Genomic DNA, 10,027 nt, shown 5'->3' with positions numbered 1-10,027 from the left:
CACCACGTGCTCTGCAGGGCACTCCCTGGGGACAGCTCTGTGTCCCCCATCTCTGTGCCTGTGCCCTGTCCTATTCCCCGCTGCAGAGGGGCCTTGGGGACATGGGACAGGTCAGTGACAGCCCCAGGGTTCTCCTGTTTTGGTCCTTGTGCCAGAAGGGAAAATGTGAGAGGACTCTCTGTCCTTCACTCCAGGGAACAGGTTGAGGTCCTGGAGCACCCCAGCTCCTGTGGGACAAACCCTGGCCCTGTTGTCCCACTGTTGTTCCCTGCTCCTTCCCTGCTCCTTTCAGGCTCCTGAGCTGCTTCACCAGACCCAGGGCACAAATTCCCTAAAGGAGACAATAAATCATGTGAATTCCTGGTTGAAGGGCTGAGGCTGCCCGGGGTTGGCATGAGGCTGTGGGAGCTGGCATCCCTTGGAATGTGGGTGGCTTTGGCCACTCCTGCTGCCACCCATCATGTCCCAGCCCAGTGTGGGATCACCAGCCATGCTGTGCCATGCCATGCCAGGCCATGTGGGTCAGGGACCACAGCCCCACACCAGGGTCTCGCTGCCCCTGGGGGGGCTCAGCCAGCCCAGCTCAGCTGCTGTCTGGGCTGAAGTTGAATGAGGAGGGAAAAATACTTAAAAATCAGGGCCAAATGGGTCAGTTGGTCACAGTGACATGGACTGGTTTGGGATCTGGGCTTTCTGCCCTCCGGCACTGCTGCTCAGCCGGGAAACCTATTTTTAGTGGTGAGCGAAGGGCGGTCGGAGCCGGCAGGGTGCAAGTGCACAGAGGGGAAGAGGCTGGGGCAGGCAGCCTTCCTCCACCCCACACACCCCAGGGGAGGGCTCGGGGTGCTGGATTGAGGCTTTATCCCTCGCTAGAGGAGTGAGGGGCCAGGGGATGGGATGCACATCGCTGCCCACCCCGGGGTGGACAGGATCGGGGCCCCATCCAGCACTCGCAGGGTCGGTGGGAGCTTTTCCACAGGCTCTTGCTGAGGCTCTGCTCCAAACTGTTTGCATCCTTGGCAAGGAGGGATGGAGGCGCTGGCCTTCCCCAGCCTGGCCTCACTTGTGCTGCTAATTAGGGAGGTTGGGGCTGGCAGGGCTGCTCCCACCAGCCACGGCACTGCCGGAGTCGCTTAATGGGGAACAGATTCCCTTCGTGTGGGAGGGCCCTGCTGGTGTCCCACGTGGGGTGGGGGTCTCCAAGCACTCAGCTGCCCCCCCCACTCCCCCTCATTGCTCCAGCCCTTCTAATGCTGCTCCCAAGGGCCCAGGTGCCCATCCCAAGCAGGGGGTGGGGGGCAGAGCTGGGCTCCTCGCAGAGATGATGTTCTGCTCAATGGATGTGATGTTCTGCTCAATGGATGTGGTGTTCTGCTCGATGGATGTGATGCTCACCCCTAAGAATGTACTGCAGTGAGAGCTGCTGCACTGAAAAAAGTGCAAATAAAAGAGCAGTAAGCAGTGCAGGGCTACCCAAAAACTGCTGAGTGCTGCAGTGCTGCTCTGCAAACCCACCCTGAAAGAGGTCCCACCTTCTCCATCAGCTCTTCAGGGCTGGGTGTTGGAAGGGGCAAAGACAGATTTACTTCAGCCCTGACCCCAAACCTGAGGCACATTCGCTGCCCTGAGCAGTGCTGGTTGCTCTGCTCGTGTCCCAGGTGCTCCTGACAATCACAGGGATGGTCCTGGGATGGATCAGAGCAGGGAATGATGGACCAGAGAAACTCAAGTCCCTGAAAGGGCTTGGAAAGCCAAGTGGAAGCCTTCCTTTAATGCAAGTTGACGTTGGCCATCCAGGTTGCAAAACATCGGGGAAGGCAAGAGTTAAACTCTCCTGCCTGGGAATTAATTAACAACAGATGTGCTCTGGTTTAACTAATTACTCTCCTGCCAGCACTTGGTTTTTATGGTTCTCTCAGAGCTGGGGCTGGACCACTGTGCCCATGCAGATGCTGGCCCTGCAGGCTGGGCTTTCCTGGGCACCCTGGGGTTCCCTGCCTGCCTTCCCAAGCCTGGCTGGCCCCATGTTTGCTGTCTTAGGTGAAACAACTCGGTGAAATGGGCTAAAATTCCTTAAAAGATCCAGTCACCTAAATTAGCCTCGCTGTGTTTCAAGCACTCGGTGCAAGGTCCCCCCAGTGCCACGAGGCTGCTCCTCAGGATGGTCAGAGCCTGATCCCAGCTGGCCAGCAGTGTTTCCTTCTCCCGTGTTCCCCTGCTGGTGATTCATTATGGATGGCACACTGGGGGTGTTTATGATGGGGGCTCATTGTCTAATTGCTAATGGGCTGCCAGGGCTGCAGCCAGTGCAGAGCAAGATGTGCCACCCGAGGCTTGGAAAGTCTGCAGGAGCCGTGGCAGGCAGGTGAGGAACCCTCTGGTTTCAGGGCTGGCTCATCCCAGTGCCGGGAGCTCTCTGGGCCCCGCGTTCCCCGCATGCTGCAGGAGCTGGATGGTGCTCACGGGATGAGCCCCACGTCCAACATTTGGCTGCTCTTTCAGTGGGGATGGCTTTCAGCAAGCCTGGGCTATTTCTGTCCTCAATCACGATCAATAAAGCAAGAGAGGGTTTTTATTTTCCACTCCAAATACTTTCTTCATCCTGTTTCCTCCCGGTTCACACGGCGGACTGGGGTGCGCTCCAGCAAGGAGGCCCACAAAGCCATTTCCTCCTCCTCCTCCTCCTCCTCCTCCCAGTTGCTGCAGCCCCCACTTCTGCTCCCACTCCTGCTCTTACCCCATCCCTGTGCAGCCCCAACAGTCCCCTCTAATTCCCAGCAATCCAAGGGGCAGGTTCAGCAGGAAGATGAGGGAAAGGCATCACACACTTGCGTGCACACACACACACACACACACACACACACACACACACACACACACACGAAAGAAAACACTTCCAGAGCCAAAGGGAAAAAAAATAAAACCAGGACTTTGGAGTACAGAGCAGCTCATGTAATCCCAGGTTCTGCTGGGATGGGGGACGGGCCGAGGGGAGACGACTGCAGTCTATTAAACTTCCTTTGAGAACCTGCCAGACTGACAACAGCTGGAAGGAATTAACATTTCTGGTCCACCAGCTCCTCTCCTCACTTTCACCCTTCCCCAGAAACCAACTTGAGGCCAGAGGCCCAGCAGCATCGCTTTTTTCCACTCCTTGGTGTCCCACAGTCTCTGGCCAGAGCTGATCTCTTTAATCCTGAACCTGCCAGAAGCGTGAGCATCTGCTGAATGAAAAATCCAGTGCCTGTGCTGGCACAAGCCCCCAGTCTGGATCCTGTGTGTCCTGCAGGGCTGGAACCAAGGTGTGGTGTCACAACAGCTCTGCAAGGTGGCTTTGAGCCATCTGGCACCTCTCAGCCTCCTGCACGAGAGCAGCCCTGCCAAGGAAGGGAAAAATACCCCGGTAGGGGAGGGAAGGGGCAGGAAGGGTTTGCTTGGCCCGGGTTTGCTGTCGCTTCGTGGTGGGGGCAGTGGGGTGGGACAGCTCGGGGCTGCTGTCGCCAGCAGAGCTTACCCAGAGCTGGGGTGTCTCGAGGGGAGGGGGTGCAGGAGCACCCTGGGTTCTGTGAGAGCTGAAGCAGTGCAGAGCTGGCACATGCCGGGGCTTTGGCTGCCAAAGGGCAATTTGCCTGGAAGCGCCGGCTCCTCCAGCCAGGCTCGGGGGCTGGGACCCGAGCAGAGCCCAGAGATCCCCACGTTCTGCCTTGCTACCAAGTTGGAGAAGGAAAATTCAGGAGTGCTCGTGTTAACCCTCTCCTGGGGCTTGGGAGGGGGGTGGGGAGAAGCCCAGCCAGCCCCTCACCCTTATACACTGCCAGAGACCTGGGCAACGAGGGCAGGAGAGGGGTTTGTCCCCAGAACAACACCAGGGACAAAGTCAGGATGCACAGGACAGCTGGACCCGTGCCCATACACAACAGGGACATGGATCCAGGGACCCACTGGATTTAATGCTGTGCCTTCAGCTCCTGCCCAAAGGGAGGTGGAACCCCAGGCTCAGGAGAGCTGGACAGACACTGTGAGCCCCTTGCTGGGTGCTGGGCCCCCTGTGCCTGCAGAGCAGCGGCCTGAACCAAGAACCATCACTAATAAAACAGATCAGCTTAATTTTGCTTTTATTACAGCATTTATTTTTTTTATCAAGGCATTTCTCATGCCTTAACACACTCCCTGTTTCACCTACAGAGCTGCCACAAGCCCCAGCAGCTGGAGCATCTCCTTTTTTTTCCTGCTACAACAGCCTTCAGCCTTCTGAGTGGCTCTTGAGCCAGGGGCTGGCACAGGACCCCGCGGCACAGCAGTACCTGCCCGCAGAGCCTTCCCTGCACGGCTCCTCAGGAAGAGGTGCCTCCAAACCCAAATAGTGATTTCCTGCTGCAGTCGGGGGAGTTGTTTTCTTTAAAACTGCAGCTGAAACTGGAGAGGGGCTGGAGTTTGCCGAAATATCTGGGAGCTGGGGGGAGCTGCTGCGAGGGAGACGGCGCCCGCAGCCAACACACACACCCTGCACGCACCCGCCGGGGGTGCCAACATTTGAAAGCCATTAACGGGGATATTTGGGGAGGGAAAATTCGGGCCCTGCCTTTAACCCCACACGGAACAGCCCCGGTGAGTTATGGGGTGAAAAAAGTGGCACCATTTCTCCACGGTTATTTTATATATTATGTATGTTGTATAATATATATAATATTTGTGTTTGATATATAAAGTGCAATATATATAATATATGTTGAAAAAAATATATATAAAAATGCACACACACACACACACACATATATATGTGCATGTGTATATAGACACATACCTACACACACACATGCACACATATGCACACATATACACACTCATACACACACACATATTTTTGTGCACTCATTCTTCTGTATATATTCTTTTCTATACTTACCTTAGTAGTACTATATTTACACTTATATATAGATTTATTAATATATATTTTGCACAAAAAATATTTTCCTATACTCACCCCAGTGGTATTACATATATATATATATATATATATATACACACACATATATGTACATATATATATATATACATATATATGTACATATATACATATATATATACATATATATTGACATATATATATAAAAATACATATATATTGACATATATATAAAAATATATTTATATGTACATATATATATATAAATACATATATATGGACATGGATGTATGGTTGTACTTAATGATCCTAGAGGTCTTTTCCACTGTTGATAATGGTAATGATTCTATTATATTTTGCACTAATACTTATTTTTCTATACTTTCTCCAGTGACACTGTCTGCATTTTGGTACTAGATATAAATTTATTCATATAGATTTGCACACACCCCCACATATATGTATATATATATTTTGCACAAATATATATTTTTCTGTAGTTGCCCTGGTGGCACTATATATATATATATATATATATGTATGTATGTGTGTGTGTGTGTGTGTGTGTGTGTGCATGTATTTATAAGTATTTTTATAGGGAGATTTGCACATATATATGTATGGTTGGACTTGTTGACCTTCAAGGTCTTTTTAATGATTCTATGACTCTAACAATTCGATGGTATTTCACAAAAATATATTTTATTTTATGCTCAGCCTGCTGGTACTATATGTTTTATATATCCATTATTATACATTTATTTTTATCTATATTTTTAGCTACTGTTTTCTATTTTTCTATTTTTATTTTTAAGTTATTAATTGAAGATACATGTTATTATATCTCTATTGTCCCGGCCCCAGGGACACTCTGCTCTCTTTTAAAGATTCCCCCTGGTTGTTGGGTGTCTTGCTGTGGTGCCCCTTCCCACCTCAGTACTCCCCTCAAAGGGCAGACGTGCCCCTCGTGTCTGCTTTGGGTGTTTGGCTCAGGATTTTGGCAGCACGGAGGGGACTCTTGTGGCACCCACGTGCCGGGTGTGCTGCTCCCTGCAGTGAGTCCTTGGGGCTCCCAAACCCCTGTGGTCGTGCCCAGCCTCCTCCCAGGGAGCTGCTCTCCCCTCTCCACACACCCGCCGGGCAGTGGAGCCGCTCACAAATGGCTTCCAGATGTTGGGAGCAAGTGGCTCCTGGAGGAGCTGGAGCTCAGGAGCTCCGGGCACATCCCCCAGGTCCCTCCCGACCCCAAAAAACGCCCCGTGCACGCAGCTGGGCTGTCAGCTGTGGCAGTGTGGCTCTCCGGGCAGCTCCCGGAGCACAGCCCTTGTCCCTCCACGCTGTCGCCCTTGAACGCCGTCCTTGCCCAAGGTGTGAAGTCCTTCGGATGCTCCCACCTGGCTGATCCCAAATTGCTGCGATCCTCGGCAATTTCATCGGCTGGATGCTGCCCTCTAGTGAAGGCACGACCAGCGCTCCCAGTGTCCCCACCGCGCTCGCACTGGGCCCAGTTGCCCAACAGCCCTCGAGCCCCTGGTTTGTCCCTCCATCGGGAAATCCAGACACGAGGATCACGTTTTTATTTCGGGAGTGCTCACGGCTGCACCTCGTGCAGAGACACCCATTACACCGGCAAAGATTCTACACAGCTTGGTCTGAAGCACTTTTCTTAAAAAAAAAAAAAATTAAATAAATAAATAAAGTAAAATAAAATAAAATAAAATAAAATAAAATAAAATAAAATAAAGTAAAATAAAATAAAAAATATAATAAAATAAAAAATTAAAATAAAATAAAATAATAAAATAAAAATAAAATAAAATAAAAAAATAAAATAAAATATAAAATAAAAAATTAAAATAAAATAATAAAACAAGCCCCAATAAAATTATTATAAGAGAGATTTAAAGCGATGACAGAGGCTGCATTGGCTCCAAGGTCCCCGGCCCTGGTTCAGTGAGACCCCCAAACTGGAGGTTCCCTGGGCTCTGAGGTGGGTTGCACAGCCATGAAGATATTCTGGAGCTGTTCCGCCCGGGGAAGTGTTTCTAAGTTATTTTGAAGTTATTAATTTTTAACTTAAGCTAAAATTGAATTATCTGGACACCGAGTGCCAGCCTTGCTGGAGCACAGGGTGGAGAATGGGGATGGTTGACCTTGTGGTGGCAGGTGGGTGGGCAGGGAACAGAAAAACTCTTCAGAAACTCAAAAAATCACAGTAATTCTTAATTATATGGTGGGGAATTGGGCAATAACTGCACTTGCTCTTTGGCAAATTCCTTTTGCTTTTAGCCCAGATGAGCCAAGAGGTGCTCGAGGGTGGCAGGTTCCTGGAGCTGAGCTGGCACCTTCTGTCCACACAGGTATTCCAGAAATCTTGAAGCTTTAGGGAAAGAATAAATAAAAGTTGGTTGTTAGTTGGTACCAGCCCTGAGGACTCCTCCTTCCTGCAGAAGAGTGTGGAGGAATGAATAAAAGTAGTAAAAAAGCTGGGGGGAAAAAAAAAAATCTATCAAGTTCTTCTTTTGCCACTATCTCCAAGCATAAAAGAAAAAACCCTGTCCCTTTGTCCCCTCACTTGTCCTCTACAGATGCACACGCAAAATCTAATTAAAATTTAGCAGAAGAGGGGAAAAAAAAAAATTACACAGGGTTTTTAGCTTTAAAAAAAGAGAGAGAAAGAAAGAAGATCCTTAACAAAGGCCATAATATTAACAGGGCTGATTCGTCAGCCGCTACCTGATAATCTAGAGTTGAGCGAGCTTTATTAACGTTGGAAGCCTTGGCTCTTTGTTAATTACGGGCTTTGCTAATGATTTGGAATATTGGCCGGTTCTGGGGGATGTTGATGAATAGAGACCTCGCCAAGATTTATTCCTAATTATCTCATTTGTCTCCCTCCATTACTTTTTATGGCTGAAATTTATGGAGCTATTACCGGGGACCTCGCCACGGCTCCGAGATGATTTGGGAGAAGAGAGATGTTTAATAATAATAACAATAATAATAATAATAAAAAGCCAGATTAATAGGAAAGCGATTACACGGCGGCGGGGGCTGTTCCGGGGTGACCCCCGGGCCCGCAGCCACCCGGCCCCCGATGGTCCCCGGGAGGGAGTGATGTCCTTGCTCAGCAGCTGAGGGGCGTCTGGAGATGCTGAAAGAGTTGGGAAAATCCTCGTGGCACCTGTAAGAGTTGGGGAACTCCTTACAGAAGGAGGCAGCAGAAATCCAGCAGGGTTTTTCCCCACGGCTTCTCCCCGCAGCTGTTCCCAGCCGGGGTCTCCTCCCTCCCCTCTGGACGATGCTCTTGAGCCACCGTGATGCTCTGGCTCCTGATAGAACCCGGGACCTCAAATCTGTGACCACGACAAAACCCCCAAAGCATCCCAGGGACATCAATTTAACACCGGTGCTGCCATTTCTCTGCTCATCCCAATAAAATAATTCAGTGCTTTAATATTTGACACCTCCAGATGTTCAGAAAGGGATTTTCCCGGGTCCCCATGAGGGGTTATGGTGGCCGTGGCGATAACAAGTCACGTCTGCCGTGTCTGGCCCAGAAAATCCAAGGGGTTTCCCAGAAAACCAACCCTTTCCCCCCACCCCATCCCGGGGCTGAGCCCACCATCCTTTAATTATCATGCAAAGCAATTATTTTTCTCGGCTGCGCTGGGGACTAATTCTCTCCCGAAGTCTCCCAGTAAACATTTTCCCAGTCCTATCAAATTTGCCACACAAAGGAGAGTCAGGGCTGCAGCTTATCTCCGTGGAGTATTATTCCCATATCTTCCAGTGTGTAAACCTACTCTGGTCCTGATAAGAGGCCTCACACAAAAGATCAAAGGCAGTCAGACTCTCATGGAGAGGAGGGTTTGCTGCTGCTTTTTTTTTATTCTTTCCCTTTTTTTTTTTTTTTTTTTAGTACTATTATAAATTTGCGGATCCAGAAGAAGCTGCATTCCCGCCCAGTAATGCAGATTAAAATAATTACCCACAGCTGGTTTCATTAGCCAAGAGGAAAAAAAATGTGAGCATTAGGGATCTGGGGAACCCCCAAATCACAGCGTCACTCGTGGGGGCTTTGCTGCGGGGACAGGGACAGGAGTGTCCCAACAGACATCCCAGGGGTGGGACAAGGGCCAGCACAGCCAGGTGGAGGTTGGTGCCAGCGAAAATCCAAGGCTGTCTGGAAGCTCAGGGAGCTCTTTCTTCCTTCAGGTTGGGAGGAAGATGGTGAGTGATTGCCATGGATATTTCTGGGCAGAAGCATCAGAGATGAGGATGAGGGGGATGGCAATGAACGGGACATCCAGCACAGCCCCAGTGATCTCCACCCAAACCCGCCCTCCCAGCACCCCAAGGACCAAGACAATGCTCAGACTCTCCCAGTTTTCCCTCTGGATCCAGTCTCTGCCAGCAGCTGAGGATCAGGCTCAACGTGGGATTGAAGCTCCCCCTTCCCACCCGAGCTGCAGCCCGTCAACACAGATGGCAAAATCTAAATGTTATGATAAGGTATTTCTCCCAAATTTCCATCTTAATAGAATTACGAGCCTGTAATTACCCTACAAGCCTGAAAACCTGCCGGAATCCCAATTAGGAATCTGAGGGCATAATTGGCCCCTAATTAGAAAGATTTGTCAAATGCGCACAATTTTCTCACCTCTTCATTTTTTTTCCCCCACTTTCTTTGCCTCCTCTTTTCCCCCCGGTGAAAATACAGATATTTTCCTTTCCCCTCCACCTCTTTCCCCATAAACACAGGGCTGCAGTCCCAGCTGCACCACACTCCACATCCCGCTCCTCCAGGCTCTTGGGAAAGACGAGCTCTGCAGCAGGTGTTGGGCCAGTTTTTTTTAATATTTCCTGGAAAACTGAACTATTAAAAAAATAATAAAAAATATATAAATGAGAAAGAGAGAGGGAGAGAGACCTGCCAAACTGCAGCCTTGGGGTTTTGATTTTGCTCCCCTGCAAGGATGGACACCTGGGGCTGGTCGGGGTGGTGAGGTGGATGCTGGAGCAGCCTTTGGGGATGGAAGATCTGGAGAAGGTGTTGGATGCTGGGCACAGTGTGCTGTGGTGCAGAGCATCCCCCCATGGCTGCCATCCCCACTGGGA

Source organism: Corapipo altera, unplaced genomic scaffold (assembly GCF_003945725.1).
Source record: "Corapipo altera isolate COAL_440 unplaced genomic scaffold, ASM394572v1 77b, whole genome shotgun sequence".
NCBI lineage: Eukaryota > Metazoa > Chordata > Aves > Passeriformes > Pipridae > Corapipo > Corapipo altera.
Note: the sequence above shows the minus strand (reverse complement) of the source record.